General features: G+C 37.0%; 1 protein-coding gene across 6 annotated transcripts in view; it reads right to left on the bottom strand.

The window, feature by feature from the left end:
* The window catches only part of PLCB4 (phospholipase C beta 4), a 418068-nt gene that overhangs the window by 248543 nt on the left and 152563 nt on the right, over positions 1–16962 (bottom strand). For 5 of the 6 annotated variants that reach the window (XM_049780221.1, XM_049780218.1, XM_049780220.1 and 2 more), the window contains one exon: positions 5098–5156. The gene's annotated coding sequence lies outside the window, so the exon portion shown is untranslated. Of the gene's footprint in view, positions 1–5097; positions 5165–16962 lie in introns of those variants that run through there. The other variant, XM_049780216.1, reaches the window with a different exon arrangement.

Below are 16962 nucleotides of genomic sequence, written 5' to 3' on the forward strand. Positions count from 1 at the left end.
TAGAAGTAAGCTTCTTACTGGAGTTTGATTATAACAATCTAATGTTGTACTATTCAATACAGTACTACTCATGAAACGCAGCTTTTGATAACTTGAAACGTAGATAGTCTGACGTTAGATTTGGTTTTAATATAAACTATACACTACATAAAAATGTAAGCTCTTATCAATGTTGAAATAAGAAAATGCTGGAATGACAAAATTATGATATACTATGCCAAACATGATTCATATTAATTTCAACTATGATTGCGTCTTTTCCAGACTTCAGGCTACTGAAATGGTATACTATTTTTAAGTTGTAAGCAATATCACCTTAAAATTTTAAATAGCATAAAAATTTGCTATTCATCTGAAATTTTCATTGGATTTTATTTTTGTGCTATAATGAATGCACCTAGGAAATAACATTACTTCCCTGAAACTTCCATCAAAACAAAATACATAGAAGGCAAAGTTTAAAGTACAAGAAAAATAAATTTAAAGAAAAAAAATGAAATAAAAAAACTCAAAAAGTTAGTTTGTTGGGAAATTCTAGCAAGAACATTTGACACACAGAACATCCTTAACCCACACTGCCTCCACCCACCTTTCAGGCCTTTGAAATCTCTAGCAATTAGGTATTTACCTAAGGAAGTTATGAAATTTAAAACATTATTTCTGAACTCACATATATGTAGAAACTAGTCTCATTATCAATGACCAAAATATCTCTCAGATCAGCAAACACTTTTTCAGCTAGATATCTGAAACAGGAGCTAAGGTCCAAATCAAGTGAAGTTATACAACTTCCAAAAGTTCCCAATGTTATTCAGAAAAGGGCCAAAGCAATGGGAAAATGGGCCTGAGTGGGCATGAAGAATTGACTGGATGGCACATATCGAGGTATAATTAACATCCAATCCAAATACTACTGGTTCTCTGAATTGTTCCATGGCCTGCAAACTTATCTTTGATGAGCCACGACTGCTTCACACTTCTGTGTGCTTGACTTTTAAGAGCAGAAACATCAATTTCTTAAGAAAAATACCTCTTTAACTAAAAGAGTGCTTCACTTGTGGAAGGAAGAAAGGGAGGGAGAAAGGAGTAAAGGGAGGAATTTAAGGAAGGAAGGGAGTGAGGGAGGAAGGGAGGGAGGAAGGGAGGGAGAAAGAGGGAGGAAGGAAGAAAGGAAGGAGGGAGGAAGGAAGGGAGGAAGGAAGGAAGGAAGGAAGGAAGGAAGGAAGGAAGGAAGGAAGGAAGGAAGGAAGGAAGGAAGGAAGGAAGGAAGGAAGGAAGGGAGGGAGGGAGGAAGGGAGGAAGGGAGGGAGGAAGGGAGGAAGGGAGGGAGGAAGAAAGAGGGAGGGAGAAAAAGAGGACGGAGACAGATACAGAAATCTTATCATGTCATGTCATGTCATGTCATGTCTGTTTTTGAAGAACTCAAAGCTGTTAATTGGGGCTGGAGAGATAGTGGACTGGGTAAAGTCTGGAGCTACTCCCGGCATTCCATGCAATCCCAAAAGCACCACCAGAAGTAATATCTAGGCATTGCTGGATGTGACACAAAAGCAAAACCCAAAGGACTTCGGCAATCAAATTTCATTAGGAAATAGGCAAGAACTCTTTCTTTATAAAATTTATTATAGACATATTTTGTATTTGTATATACTACATTATAATTAAAGATAACATTTCAGTTAGTGAATAACTTTTATCAACCCTTCCTTAACCCCCGAGTAAAAAAGACTGTTGTCATGCATAAAGAAACTCTTAAAAAACATTAAAGCAGAATTTTATACCATAAATAGGAGCTTCTATAACATCTAAGATTAAAATAACTGTTTTGAGAAGAATAGTACAGTGGTAGGATGCTCGCCTTGCAATCAGCTGGCATAAATAGGCCCAAGCAGGAAATAAAACTAAAAGGGCATTGAAGACTCCAAAAGAGAGGAAAAAGAGAAAAAAGGCATTGTTAAAGCAGGTACAACTTAGACATTGTAAAGTATGTGCAATTAGGTATGCAATCAGTATTTCGCTTAAAAAAAAAAAGAACTTGGGGGGTGGGAAGAAGTGGATGGTCAGGGCTGGAGTGGTGGTGCGAAGCGGTAAGGCATCTGCCTTGCTGGTACTAGCCTAGGACAGACTGTGGTTCGATCCCCCAGCATCCCATATGGTCTCCCAAGCCAGGAGCAATTTCTGAGTGCATACCCAGGTGTAACCCCTGAGCATGGCCAGGTGTGGCCCGAAAAACAAAACAAACAAAAAAGAACAAATCACTCACAAAGGAAGAAAGCAAATTAAACCTAAGGTAACATTTTCAAAAAGAGTATGCTGCTGAACATAGCCAGGATTGACGCTGTGCTACCCAAACTCCAGCACCATTGGATAGTGTCATTAAAAACAGGAACAGTAAGTAATTCTTCCAACTACAGGGGAGGAGTACAAGGTTGTTTTCTTTCTTTTTATGAAACCTGAAGATAGTATTGAGTATGACTAGACTAATAAATTCTGCTCTAACAAGATTCAGTCTGCAGCTAGAAATAGTAAAGACTAAATCAAACCAAGAGAGTCATTTTGCTCTCTCTATAAGTTATAAATAACTTAGGAATTGATGTTGAACTTATAAGAGCTAGTAGATTATGATTTGAAAAAGCAAGATCTAAAATATACATTAAGCAATTTGAAGCCTTAAAACATTCTGAGCACATATAATGGTTATATAGGGTATACAACAGTATATATAACATACTGGTCAATGGATTTGAAAATCCATTTAGAACTAATGTATAGTAAGAGTTTCAGTTTGAGACACATAAAGCAGTAATGCAACTATTCCAGATAAAACCCAAAGAGTTCAGGTTCCAGAGTCTGGATGATTCATGATTCTAGTTTTACAATGTAAATATATGATTTTCAAAAAATAGTTCTCATTCAAAATATATTTAAAATTACAATATAAGTTATCCAAGAATTGTCTACTTGGGAATTTGAGTATGAGTGCAAAGATAAAGGTCAACAACCTGGTGATCATCGTGACGAATCAGGTCCAGAAGGGAAGGAAATGGAGCCCACATATTCTAGACTCTCAACACACCTCAAGTCTTTGTAAAGAATTAAATGTTCCACATTTGGACCACTTCATACAGACAATATATTTCCTTGAGTCTTACAATATCAAAAAACTTTTATTTCCTTTAATTACTTCATTTTAATTTAGGGGCACCAAAGCAGTTTTCAGAGGGCACAGGAACCCTCCTGGTCATTATGGGCCCGCTGGGTCAGGGATTCAATGTGTGGACCCAGTTATCAGTGAGTTTAGGGCCCTAGCATGCTGTGGATTACTTGGGTCAACATAATAGTATTTGGAGGACTTTAAAACCATACAGTGCTGTGATGTTCCTCCATCTGATGTCTAGAGGACCCAGTGGTGCTGGGGATTGAACCAGGGTAAGCTTCACTCAAAAAATGCACCAAAACCTCTATACTATATCATTGGTTCTGAACAAATAACCTCTAAGATCTGGTTTTCTTCCTTCCTTCCTTTTTTTTTTTTTTTGACTCTTTATTCAAGTATCTATTTTCAGTATACATAAAATATTTCTAGTACAAGTTACAATACAGGTGATGAAAAAATCATCTTATCATGGTCAGAGAAATAATAGTGTTTCCTTGCACATGGTCAACCTAGGTTTGATCTCTGCCTGGCACCCAGGAGTGATATCTGAACACAAAACCAAAAGCAATCCCTAAGCATTGTCTGGTGTGGCCCCAAAACGAACAAACCATAAAATGGGAAGAAAAAAATAGCCTCTTTTTAAAGAATAATACAATTATGCAGAGTAAATAGTCCAGAAAACAGATAAAGACTGATATTATGACAATACTGATTTCAAGTGCTATGAGAATTATTCAGGCTACCCAACCCCCGCTCTGGCTCGCCTGCTAGGACATGGTTTAAGAGTCCTCAGAGAGCAGTAAAATAGAGCATGCTTTACTAAAAATGAGTGGAACATTCAATAATAAATCTGCTTTCTTGATATTCTTGTCTTATCATTAAATATTGATCACTTAAAAAGTGTCAAGTTGCAGAATTCTTCTCTTCTTTCACAGAAAGGCCAGAAATAAGCAGTCTTGGTCAAAAATAATGAAACAATGAGATGTCTGATGGGACATACAATCTGGTTAAGGACTTAAAACTGATTTTAAAATGCCAAGCAGCTGACATCCATGTATCAGACAAAACGGTAAACCATTATTTATCCTGTGAAATCAGAAATGAGACACAAACTGATTTCATCCTTCTTTTTCCCTCTTTTCCTCCCTCCTTTTGTTCCTTTCCTCCCTTCTCTCCCTCCTTTTCTTTCTTTTTCTTCTACCCTCCTTCCCTTTTTTCCTCCTTTTTAGTTTATTACAGCAATTTGAAAATAGCTACTTGAAAAGAGAGGCAGAAAATAAAAATCGCACGCACTAAAATTCTGGTTCTAGAATAAAGAATCACAGGCATGTAATAATTTATAAATAAGAACTAGCTATATAAAGAAAGATATTCCTGATCCCCAGACTAGCATGACCTTAGAGGTCTGTAAAATAAAACTTTCAAGATGCATTGGAAGACTATTTCTCTGCAGATAATTCCAACAAAATAGAGGATTGCTTCTACTTGACAATTACAAACATTTTGTATTTGAGTAAATCAATAATTTGAAGAATTAAAGAACGTATCACATGCACTTCTCTTCAGAAAGAATTGCAGAGAAAATAACATATATAATATAATATGGTTATGAAACACACTTCCACATTCAAGGGAAAAACTAATGCAAGCAATGTATCCAGGACAGAATGAACAAACGATGCCAGATTATTGCTCTGATGCATCAAGGAAAAACTCACTAATCAGTTGTTTTGCTGTTGTGGCTTCAGTGCTGGGAATCAAACTGAGGGTCTCCCACATACACACATGTGCTATACTACCAACTACTATCACATCCCTAGAGTGAACTGGTTTTGGGAGACTTCTCCAGTGGTGGGTCGGTGCAATTGAAGAGGTTAATCTGACAGCAAATGCTGTAGAGTCTCACAACTAATAACTACCATAAGGTGCAAAGTACTCACCAGGCAGCACTGGGCCAACTGCAAACCAAGTCCACTTAGCCACACTCACAATGCAGCCTCTGTGAAGCAAGCAGACACAGACCAGGAAGAAATCAATATAAAGCACTTACAGAATTAACATGGAAAGGAGTAGCCCTATGCACTTGAAAATCACATCCGATAATATCTTTTAAAACCACATCAAAAATGCATTAATCAATTAGTGACATTAGTTTCTAAGTAGATGAGAAAAATAGGGCACTTAGTCTAGAGGGTTTATGTGTCCTCTCAACCAAGTTTTGTTCTACTATTCAACCCTTTAACCTATAAAAACAATTAAGAAAAAATTGCTCAATAAGGGTATCTAAAATCTTCAAGAATATAATCATTCTTCTTTTGATTAATAGTAAAATGTCCTTAGATAACTATGAGTATAAAAGGCCTTTCAAAAACAAAGCAATGCTGGGCAGGAATATTTTTTCACAGAATTGAAACTAGCTACAAAAAGTGACTAATTCTGTTATGTTTTGGTAATGTATTTGTTAACAAGTTGCTTATTCATATTCTAAATCTGATATTGGATTTCTGGTATTGAAAAGATGTGAAAAAGAATCACATGGAATCATTATATTTAAACAAGTGGAAGCAGAGATAAACAAATGGGACTATATTAAACTGAAAAGCTTCTGCACCTCAAAGGATATAGTGATTAGGATAGAAAGGCCACCCACAGAATGGGAGCAACTATACAACCAATACCCGTCAAATAAAGGGCTAATATCAAAGATATACAAGATATTGACAGAAATTGAAAATACATCTAATCTCATCAAAAATTGGGGAAAAGAAATGAACAGACACTTCCTCAGAGAAGAAATACAAATGGCTAATGAGCACATGGAAAAAATGCTCCACATTACTGATCATCAGGGAGATGCAAGTCAAAACAATGAGGTACCATCTCATGCCACAGAGACTGGCACAAATCATAAAGAACAAGAACAATCAGTGCTGGCAGGGATGTGGAGAGAAAGAAACTCTCATTCACAGCTGGTGGGAATGCCATCTGGTTCAGCCTTTATGGAAAACAATATGGAGATTCCTCAAAAATCTGGAAATTGAGCTCCCATATCATCCAGCTATACCACTCCTAAGGATATACTCTAGAAACAAAAAAACACAATACAAAAATGACTTTCTCACACATATATTCATTGCAACACTATTTACAAAGCCAGACTCTTGAAACAACCCAGATGCCTGACAACAGATGAGTGGCTAAAGTAACTGGTACATATACATAATGGAATATGATGTAGCTGTCGGGAAAAATGAAGTCATAAAATTTTCCTTTAGATGAATGGATATGGAAACTATTATGCTGAATGAAATGAGTCAGAGAGAGAGAGAGAGAGAGAGAGAGAGAATAGTCTCACTCACGTGTGGGTTAAAGAAAAAAGAGAGAGATGAGATGAAGACTAAAAGGATTGGCCCACAATATGAGGCTTACCACAAAGGGTGGTGAAGGCAGTTAGAGAAATAACTTCACTAACAACTATCATGACAATGGTAGTCAGTAAGAGAAATAGAGGTAGGGGAATAGGGAAGGAGGGAGATGGGGGGCATTGATGGTGGGAGTGTTGCACTGGTGAAGGGGTTATTTTTGTTATTACTGAAACCCAACTACAAACATGTTTGTCATCATGGTACTTAAATAAAGATATTATTAGTAAAATAATAAAAACAAAAATAATGTAATATTTTAATAAGATACATACTGCATTTATAATTAAAAAGAATCTGTAAAAAGAAACATTTTATTTATAAGGAAAAGAAATGAACTACAGTTTAATACACTTACTTTACTAAATTTGTGAATAATTTAATATGTTCCAAACTCTAAATATAAACTGTACCACCATATTTAATATTTATAAAAACTCTATAGTGGATAAGCTTTGATCATTTTCATCTTATAAAATAACTGAAAGATTAGGGCCAGAGAGTACTGCAGATAGGTGCAAGGTGTTTGCCTTGCATGTGGCTGACCAAAGTTCAGTCCCTGGCTTCCCATATGGTCTCAGAGCCTACTAAGAGTGATTCCTGGTGGCAGAGCCATAAGTAAGGTTGAGCACCCCACGTGTGTAGCTGTGGCTCCGAAACATAAACAACAAAAACCCTGAAAAGTAGAATCGCTTGGAGTTGTCATTCAAACCCAAGCACCCTGACCCATATTTGGTCTTCATACTCTTGCTTTTATCCAGCATGTTCCCTATTATATTCATATGTATCATGATATATTAATATGAAATATGAATTGCATGATGAGAGGTATTATAGAGATACTGAAAATAATTATACAAATCCCCAGTACATAGTTATGTTTACCAATAGGTGGCCAATAAGTCTTTGTAGAGAGATTAAGTGGCTTAGCTAGAGTTGTAAGTTAAACTATATATAATGGTTTTATACCTCTTGGGGCTGTGAAACAATTTGAGCTCCAAAAAAAACCTAGTGATTAATGACTTTGCTTGTTATAATGGGCTCCTTATTTTGAGTAACCACATGTTGCCCAAGTTCTTTTGGTTACTAAAGACTTAAAGATTAGACACATGATTTTTCCTTGCCTTCTCTGATTCCCTAAAAGAAATAAATTTGATTATCTCCAAAATAAAACTGATGCACCGTCTTATAAAACCTTCTAAGGGTATATGGCTAGGATTCTGAAACAATTGGGAAGGCCAATGTTGAAATACTGAACTACGAAGAAGTGAAGAGTCTGGTTATCAACTCTTTAGCTACTGACATATGGTCTCTAAATGTAATTGATTTATTTGGCTGCTATAATAATATGTGAATAAAGGCCTCAACCTTCCACATTTTTATTTTAGTATTATTTGAGGTGCTGAGGCATATAAATGAATTCCTTAGTAAAGAAAGGACTGTAACTACATGTGAGTGCATATGTCTATGCATCTATTTGTAGTTCTCTATATTCTGTGCTTATTTCTTTGTGTATATATTTGGTCTCTCACAAGAATTTTTTTGTTGTAATGGAAGAAAACTTAGCTAACAAAATCCTCTATTCCCAAGTCTATTAGTGCTGGAATAAACAAAAGCTGTTTTTCATTCATAAGAGTGCCAAGACTATTCAATGGGATGATTATTCAAATGACTAAACTTGGAATTACCATACACTAATTCTACCCCTAAGTATGTACCATGGAAAATAAAAATTGTTCATGCAAATAGTCTACCAGTTTAATGTCTAGCCCCTGATGAATGCATAAACAAAATGCAATCTATCCATGTTGTTCAATAATATTCTACTATAAAAAATAACATAATAGTGACACATGATATAAATGGGTGAAATATTAAGCAAACACATTGAGGACAAGAGAACACTCAAAATTCTAAAATTCATGCTATAATGTGCTAGAAACTAAATTTGGGAATTTAAACCAGGATTTTCCAGGCTCCTTGAGCCAAATGCTGATGACCTTCGCTCAGCTTGAGGCTTATTTTTTTTAACTTTTTTTTCTTTATTTAAACATCTTGTTTACAAATATGATTGTGATTAGGTTTCAGTCATGTAAAGAACAACCCCCTTCCCCAGTGCAATGTTCCCACCACCAATGTCCCAAATCTCCCTCCATCCCACCCCATCCCCACCTGTACTCCAGACAGGCTTTCCAGTTCCCTCATTCATTCACTCAGTGTAGTTATTTCTATAACTGCACTCACCACTCTTTGTGGTGAGCTTCATGGAGTGAGCTGGAAGTTCCAGCCCTCCTCTCATTATCTCTGAGGATTGTTGCAAAAATGACTTTTATTTTTCTTAAAACCCATAGATGAGTGAGACTATTCTGCGTCTCTCTCTCTCCCTCTGCCTTATTTCACTCAGCATGATAGATTCCATGTACATCCATGTATAGGAAAATTTCATGACTTCATCTCTCCTGACGGCTGCATAATATTCCATTGTGTATATGTACCACAGTTTCTTTAGCCATTCGTCTGTTGAAGGGCATTTTGGTTGTTTCCATAGCCTGGCTATTGTGAATAGTGCTGCAATAAATATAGGTGTGAGGAAGGGGTTTTTGTATTGTATTCTTGTATTCCTAGGGTATATCCCTAGGAGTGGAATAGCTGGGTCAAATGGGAGCTCAATTACCAGTTCTTGGAGGAATCTCCATATCGCCTTCCATAGAGGTTGGACTATATGGCATTCCCACCAACAGCGGATAAGAGTTTCTTTCTCTCCACATCCCCGCCAGCACTGATTGTTCTCATTCTTTGTGATGTGTGCCAGTCTCTGTGGTGTGAAATGGTATCTCATTGTTGTTTTGATTTGCATCTCCCTGATGATTAGTGATGAGGAGCATTTTTATGTGCTTTTTGGCCATTTGTTTGTTTGTTTGTTTTTTGTTTTTTGGGCCACACCCAGCGGTGCTCAGGAGTTACTCCTGGCTGTCTGCTCAGAAACAGCAGCTCCTGGCAGGCACGGGGGACCATATGGGACACCGGGATTCGAACCAACCACCTTTGGTCCTGGATCAGCTGCTTGCAAGGCAAACGCCACTGTGCTATCTCTCCGGACCCTGGCCATTTGTATTTCTTCTTTTTATCAAAGTTTCTGTTCATTTCTTCTCCCCATTTTTTGATGGGATTAGACAAACAAACAAGCAAAAAAAAAAAAAAAAAAAAAAAAAAAAAACAAGAAAAAAAACATCTGACTTCTTTTTTTTGGGGGCCACACCCGGCGGTGCTCAGGTGTTACTCTTGGCTGTCTGCTCAGAAATAGCTCCCGGCAGGCACGGGGGACCATATAGGACACCGGGATTCGAACCAACCACCTTTGGTCCTGAATCAGCTGCTTGCAAGGCAAACGCCACTGTGCTATCTCTCGGGGCCCACCATCTGACTTCTTAATCAGGTCTGAACTCTCAATCCAGTTGCCTCATCAGAGGGAAGGTCCTCAGGTGCCAGATGTAAAACCAGGATTCTCGAGGCTCCCTGGGCCACAAGCTGATCACCTCCCCTTAGCTCTAGGCTCAGCCCAGGCTGATCTGGACATCCAGTCCATTTGCTCTTCCAATCCAAGGAATGTGAAACTCCATCATAGCCACTCACAAAATGCAAAAAAGAATGGGAAAAAAAAAAACAAAAAAAACAGAGGACAACTGCAACTGGGGATATGGAGAAAAACCTAGGCAAATCCCCAAGCCCATCAAAAGGCCTAAGCCAGAGATGGGGACCTAAAATCAACACTTAGTGCTTTAGCAACAGAAATCAAGGAGGCACTAACCAGAAAAATTAAGCAATCAATATATGAACAATTCAATCAACTCAATGAACTCTTTCTGAAGATGAGATAATCCATACAAATGGAATTGAAGGAACTAAGGAACACATTAGCAAATCATAGAAGCAGAAGTACACAAGTGGAGAACAGTATAGACAAACGAACTGAAATTTCAATTCAGCAATGATAAAGAAGTCAAAAAAGAACAGAGAGGCAAAACACTGGAAGAAAATGTAAGGTACCTAATAAAGACAAGAGAAATAATTTCCTAATTATAGGAAAACCAGAAAGTATGGGAAGACAAAGGAGAAGAGCAAGTAGAGAGAGAAATAATAGACAACTTTCCACTCTGGAAAGCGGCTTTTGTACAAATCTAAGAGGCAAAAATAATGTCAAACAAAATGGACCCTAACACAGTAACACCAAGTCATTTAGTAATCCAAATGGAAAAAATATACAAAGAGAGAGATGGACTCCTTAAAGCAGTAAAGTAGAAGAAAAACCTTAAGTATGAAGGAAATAACAAAAGAATCAAACCATATGAAAGATCGAAACAAGAAAAGAGTGGAATGACATATTAAAATCACTGAATGAAAGAAATTTTCAACCTAGAGTCCATTACCCAGTAATTCTCTCATTTTTTAAGGGAAAGAGGAATAAAAACATTCTCAGACCAAAAAAAAAAAAACCTGCAACATTTGTAATAACGAAATCCACTATAAAAGAACTGCTCAAAGGTCACTTATATAAACTAAATATCTAACTGTAACAGCAACAAGCTTACAAAATATAATAGCACAACAGCCCTTTCTAGGATATACAACATTTTAGGACATAAGTCTACCTTACAAAAATCCAGAAATGTAAGAATCATTCCAAGGATCCTCTCAAATCACACAGAGATTGAGATTGATTGTAAAAAGAGGACTGGAGAAACTCTAACACTTGGAGACTAAACAACATGCTGCTCAACAGCAGTTGGATCAAAGAGGAAATCAAGAAAGAAAAATAGAGATTTCTTGAGACTAATAATAATGAAGAAACAAATTACCAAAATATATGGTACACAGCAGTATTTAGGGGGAAATTCATATGATACAGGCCTCATTGAGGAAAGAAAGAGGTAAAATCAACAACCAAATGCACACGTTAAATATCTGAAAAACTAACACAAGCAGAAGGAAAGCAAAAACCAGAAAACAAATCAATGTTACAAAATCAAAGAAAACAACAGATTTTTAAGACTAATTCTTGTCATCAAGCAAATTACCTACTGCCCAGATAACAGAAAACAAAATTTGTAAAAACTAAGTACATGCATTCAGGCAAGTTTGATTTCTTCATTGTAGTGGTTCTGAAATTTGGTAGGGAAGGAGGGAAGGATATATTTGGGGATCTAATGAAATGTTCAACCCAGAAAAAAAAAAAAAACATTCTTTTTATATAATAAGGAAACTCTTGATTTCTCAAAACAACAATTCCAAGGCAATAAAGAATTATAGTTTTTGTGCAATTAGACTTGAAAAATATGCCTTTAAAATAAGCCAAGACCATAAGAGTCAATTAATCATTATTAGTAATCTCCAACAGCAGAAACTCTGCTATCCTCACCTGACAAGGCCATGCCTATTGCTTCCATCACCCAGACTCACCATGTTCCCAATGGCCATGCCTAATTACCTCTCTACAATACACTTCACTGACACCACTCTGACCAAACATCAGTAACAAACCAATTTAACAGAATAAATAGGTAACAACAAGAGTTTACTAAACATTCTGGCATTGTACTGATGACTTCCCTAGAGATACAATAGTTTTCGCAAATAATGTGCTTGTTACTGTAGTTTTTTTCTTTCTTTTTAATTTTAAATTTTAATTTTTTTAAATTTAAAAATAATTAAAATATTTAATTTAATTCTTTTAATTTTATTGTCTTTTTATTTACTTTTATTTTTCAATAATTTTGCTTTTACATATCTGGAAACAAATATATTATGGTCAACTATGTCAATTTTGTGATCCATTTTTTAAAAATAAAATATATAAACAAAAAAGAAAGAAAATAAATTTGAATCCTTAGTACCATATGCTACCCCCAACACCACCAAGGATACTTAATGGTAACCCTCAAACACACTAAGTGAAAGTAGTTGATCACAAAAGACTACATACTGTATGGTGCCTTCTATGGCAAATGTACAAAGACTGACAGTAATACAGGATGGAACATCAGTGAATACAGACTCGAGTGACTCATGGTAGTATAAGATTTCTCTTTGTACACTCTAACATTGTTTTTACAGTGCTCCTTTGACTCTAAACCTTTAAGAAACCACTAGTAAAAATATCTGGAACTGCAAAAACAAAATGGTTTACATTAGTGTTAACATATATGCTTTTAGTTACACTAGCATTCTGGGGGATAAAGGAGGAAGATAAGGGATATCTGCTTGGGAACAGGGATGAAGGGAGGACAACACTGGTGGTGGAAAGGCCCTCATTTATTGTCACTGTGTACCTTTAATATCACTGTGTAAGATTTGTAATTCACTTTGGCCACAACAAAAATAAAATATATATATATTTCTCTTTGTAGTAAAAAAATAATCTGATTAGGGTAGATGGTTTTATGACTGTGCAAATAAGCTTACAACAAAAACTTTGACTAATGTCTGTATTAATTATTCTTTGTTTATTTGAGTCATACCCACCAGGGCATGGGAGATCACATAATGCTAAGGATTAAACCCAGGACTATGCCAGTATAGAAAACATGAGCTCCAGTCCTTTAAGCTAACTCTCTAGCTCCTGAATCAGAAGTCTTATGTGGATCAATTTTACAGTATTAAAAGTATGTTTTATTAAAGCAGTTAGAGAGAAAAAGTTGCATTTCAGTGAGTCTGCCACTCTATCAAAATGTTATTACACTTCTTCAAAATGACAAAAACGACAAGACACTTAACCCACATTCTTCAAAGAAACATAGTGAGTGGTGAATATTTACATTTTTAAACAAATCACAATTGTTAGTTCTCCATGGAATTCCGTGTGATGGGGAAATTCAAATTTGTTTACCCTCAGAAGGAGAACACTTGTGGAACTGCCTCCAAATCATATGCACTATCTTAATAACAGCTACCACACTCCTTTAGATAAATCTTATTTTACAAATACAGGAAGATTTAGTCAAGAATAAAGGTTTTGGGGCCGGAGCAATAGCACAGTAGTAGAGAGTTTGCCTTGCACGTGGCTGACCTAGGAGGGACCAATGTTCGACCCTCAGTGTCCTACATGGTCCCCCAACCCAGGAGAGATTTCTGAGTGCATAGCCAGGAGTAAACCCTGAGCATCACCGGGTGTAGCCCCCCCAAAAAAAAAACAAAAAAAAGAATAAAGGTTTTTGTCAGTGTAGAGGAAAAAATGTACAAATATTTGGGCTGACATTACCAGATCCTTATCATTTTTATTTATTGAATCCAAATTGACCAGCAATGACACCCCTGTCCGAAAAGATTCAAAATTGAGAGTTTGTTTTCAAGTGAAAAAAGACTAGGGAAATAATTTTAAAACAGGCCATTCCACTCAGTGTACTGAATTTGCAAATAAACAAATATTAGAGAATAGTCATACAGTGAATTTGTACAGCATAGCAAGCTAACTCAAAGCTTTGTGACTTCAATCACTAACTATTTATTTGAGTTCACGTGATGGTTTCATATTTCCAAGATAGCGAAGAACAAGTCACATAGTTCAAGCACTTTGCAAGTCTTTCCTCAGTCACATTTGCATTCAGTGGTTAAAACAAAGTGGATAGAGCCCAGATTCTCAAGATGGAGAGACAAATCCCCCTACTGATGGAACATTGTGTAATCCCATTTGGGATAAAGAGTGGGGGAGAGTTTGTAGCCATTTAACAACCTACCTAATGTGTTTCAAAGTGGAACACCCACCAATGGAAAGATTTTTTAGTTTCTTACAGCTTCTTATTAATGATACAGTTTACAGATAAAATCCCTATTTACAAAGGTATGTGGGGAGATAATGTGCAGTGCAAGTACATTAGCAGTTAACATCTACTTAGGAAAAATGGTAACATTCTCTTGAATTTAAGTAGATAACTAAAAATGCAATTATTAATATCTACTTATCATAGTTCTGTTACCATACTGCCACAGTTATCAATTAGTAGTTTCTTTTTAAGCAAATATTTCTTTTTTGTTTGTTTGTTTTTTTAGGGGGTCACACCTCACAGCGCTCAGGGTTTCCTCCTGGCTCTGTGCTCAGAAATCGCTTCTGCCAAGCTCAGGGGACCATATGAGATGCCGGGATTCGATCCACCATCCTCTGCATGCAAGGCAAATGCCCTACCCCCATGTTAAGCAAATAGTTCTAAGTTAAAAAGACAAAGAACTAGTTCAAAGGAAAGACAGGTTTGAATAAAATGAATAAATAAAAATGAATAAATAACCTATTTTGAACACAACGGAGCAGGACAATGTTTCTCAAACTTGAACATTTCTAGAAATCGTGATTTCCAGCGTTTTTCTGACCATGACGCCCTTCAGATCTTGCTCCTCTCCCTTGGCCCCCAGTCCCTCAGATTGGTCCTTTATTTTCATGCTGTGTCCCACCCTTATTTACGTGATTCTCATGTACAGCCAAATGACCCAGTGCAGAAGTGCTGCTATAAACCACCACCAAAGCATCTGCTTAAGATTCACTCTCTGACAGGTCTGATATGGAATTCACCATTCTAGAGCAGTAATGAGCTTTCAAGTGAGGCTGATACTTCTAGTAGCAGGATGTCTCTAAGGAGCAAACCCTCTTATGATTAAAAGCCTGGCGATCAAGCAAAGCTGAAGGAAGTCATATACCATCGGTGTGGTCTCAAGTGCCTGACTGTACTGCTCTGAAATCATGCCCACACCTGTGAAATCCAGGTTATGTTAGAGCCCATTGCAAGTCAAAGGAAAACGAGGCAGGAAATGGAAGAACCCCAGGACAGCGCTCACAAGGGTGTAATTGCCACGTTGATCTCCTCCATATTAATAACTTCCCAAATAGCACTCAGATGGAACTGTAGAAAAAAAGGGAAAGAGACTGAGCACAAAAGCTATCGTGTTAGCTGATATGGTACCACGTCACAATTTTTATAGTAACTGGCTCTTGGACCATCTTTTATCAATGTCATCACCATGAATATGAACACACTTGGCAGATAATATCTCCTCACAGTTGCTCAACGACTTTTCCTGAGCTCCTACTGTGTGCCAGAAAATATTCTCAAAACAGAAGATAGTACAGTAAGCAAAGAAAGCACTAGAGCCCGCATAACATAGGCTCTCTGTCTTCCAAAGGCTTGCATACTCTGCAGTTTGCACTGAAGTGGAAGTGAGCCCAGCTTCATCTGGTCCAGACATGTGTCTATATTACCATGGCAATCTTTCTAAATGGCAGATCTCTAACCCCAGCCTTTCTTGAAAACCAGAAAGATTCAGCAAGGTGGATGCAAAGTATTACAGGAAAAATCAGCTGACAGGCAGCTATCACAGTTGAAAAAGTCCCACAATACCTGCCTACACCCAGATAATCCCCTTTACCTGTGTTCTGCTCCCCCACTCCCATTTCAGAGTTAATGAAACCAATATTAAGAACACAGTCAGCAACTTTCATACAGAAGTCTAAGCAGATGGATATTCCTTCCAACTCTGCATAATTTCCCAAAACATTCATGCAATAAATATCTAGCAAGAGAGCAGTTTAGCCAATTGCTAGCTCCTCCCTATGTCTAAAACTGCCACTTTGAGAAAATTGTGTAAACTGCCCCAAAAAGTTATAACTCCTCTCTCTGACACTTACTGTGGTTAACTGTCTCAAAATGTACAACTTGAGGCTTTTTTAGGAGCTTAATATCAGTCATTTTTATAGAGTTTTTGCCTCAAAATAATGGTGATAGCTTTGCCCAATGGCTTCCCTCATGATTTCTAACAAATTGCCACAAACTCTTTGGCTTCAAACAACACAAATTTATTAATTTGTACTACTACAGATCAAAAATCTTTTTTTTTTCTTTTTTTGGTTTTGGATGCGCAGGGCTTATATTAGGCTCTGTGCTCCGGGATCACTCATGGCAAGACTTTCAGGAGACCATATGGAGTGCCAGGGGTTCAACCTCAGTAGGCCATATGCAATGTAAAGTCCTTAATCACTGTACTAGTCTCCAATCTTTCAGGTACACTTTGCACCATTCTTGGATTTTGAACTCAAGTGCCTCCTAATCAAAATGTCTATAAGGGGACCAGGAAAATTGTATTGCAGTGCTAAAGAACCTTCCTTGCACACAAATGCTATGGTTTTATTTCTGGTACCTGGAGGCTTATCAGGAGAACAGAATCAAAAGCACTGCCAAGAGAAAGAAAGAAAAAAAAAAAAACATGTAAGGGAAGGAAGGGAAGGGAGGGGAAGGGAAGGAAAGGGAAGAAAGAATGAAGGAGAGAAGAAGAGAGGAAGAGAGGGAAGGAAGGGAAGGAGGAAGGGAAGGAGAGAGAGAGGGAGGAAGAGATGACAGAGGGAGT

Source organism: Suncus etruscus, chromosome 9, assembly GCF_024139225.1.
Source record: "Suncus etruscus isolate mSunEtr1 chromosome 9, mSunEtr1.pri.cur, whole genome shotgun sequence".
NCBI classification, from domain to species: domain Eukaryota; kingdom Metazoa; phylum Chordata; class Mammalia; order Eulipotyphla; family Soricidae; genus Suncus; species Suncus etruscus.